At 41.3% G+C, this 1,153-nt stretch overlaps 1 protein-coding gene across 1 annotated transcript in view; it reads left to right on the top strand.

The window, feature by feature from the left end:
• The window catches only part of LOC134088523 (NACHT, LRR and PYD domains-containing protein 12-like), a 66,526-nt gene extending 65,704 nt beyond the window's left edge, over positions 1–822 (top strand). The window contains exon 23 of the mRNA XM_062542523.1: positions 1–822. This exon is cut by the window's left edge and continues 764 nt beyond it. The gene's annotated coding sequence lies outside the window, so the exon portion shown is untranslated.
• The last annotated feature ends 331 nt before the right edge of the window (positions 823–1,153 follow it).

Here is a 1,153-nt window from a genome sequence, read left to right on the forward strand (position 1 = left end):
TGTGTGTGTGTGTGCGTGCGCGTGTTTGTGTGTGTGTGTGTGTGTGTGTGTGCGTGCGCGTGTTTGTGTTCCTTCTCTTGCCTCCTCTGTGTTACATCTTCCCTCTCACTGTTCCCCCTGTTCACTGTTTGCTGCTCCTTCTGTTTCTTTGTGTGTGTGTGTGTGTGTGTGTGTGTGTGTGTGTGTGTGTGTGTGTGTGTGTGTTCCTTCTCTTGCCTCTCTAGCATCTTCCCTCTCACTGTTCCCCCTGTGTTTGCCCCTCACTCTGTTACTCTCTTTTTCTGAGTGTGTGCTTGTGTGTGTGTGTGCTTGCGTTTGTGTCCATAGGAGAGGAGAGCCACAAACTCCTGTTTACACATTCCTGTGTGTGTTTCTTCTATTACATTCATCTGAGATGTATCAAATCCCTCTGGCATTTGCTTCTTTCTCGTTTTCTTTTGTGTGTGTGTGTGTGTGTGTGTGTGTGTGTGTGTGTGTGTGTTTGTGTGTTTATCAGATGATGTGTTGAATTTCTTACAATATGAACCTCATATATTGTATGTGTTCTGTAGATTAAAAGATGAACATACAGTAAGAGTGGACAGATTTTCTCACGGCTAGGAGTGTTAATCCGCTGTTATTTTACATATATATTCTGACATATATTCGAGAGTGAGAGGGAGGGAAGGGGAGTTATTTTATTTGAATAATAAATTAAATATGTAATCGGTGAATTGGATAAAATGTTTTTGGTTCGATGTGTATATAAAAAGGGGAACAGAATGTGATTCATAGGAAAATGAAATACAAATAAATAAATATAATATACATGAAATAAAAAAATGATTTGCGTGTGTGTGTGTAGCATCATGTTCAGCTGTATGTCACATGTGCATTCTCAGTTAGTAGAGATCATGGAGGTATTATAAGAACTGGAGAAAGTCCCGCCCCCATTCATTTCAATGGGAATGCTAGGCTAGTGAAAATTGCCAAAATTGAACGATTTTTTCAGGCTTCAACATGGCGTTTCAAGGGTCTTGTTTCCGGTGCCGTTTTACTTAGCCAATTAAGTGCCAGGTTATTGATTGACGTAAGGTACTGAAGGAGAGCTTGTGCCCACACTAAGCTCGTGCATGAGCTGAGAGTGGAACAGCCACCAATCAGCATGAGGAGA

This window comes from Sardina pilchardus, chromosome 1 (genome assembly GCF_963854185.1).
Source record: "Sardina pilchardus chromosome 1, fSarPil1.1, whole genome shotgun sequence".
In the NCBI taxonomy this organism is placed as follows: Eukaryota; Metazoa; Chordata; class Actinopteri; order Clupeiformes; family Clupeidae; genus Sardina; species Sardina pilchardus.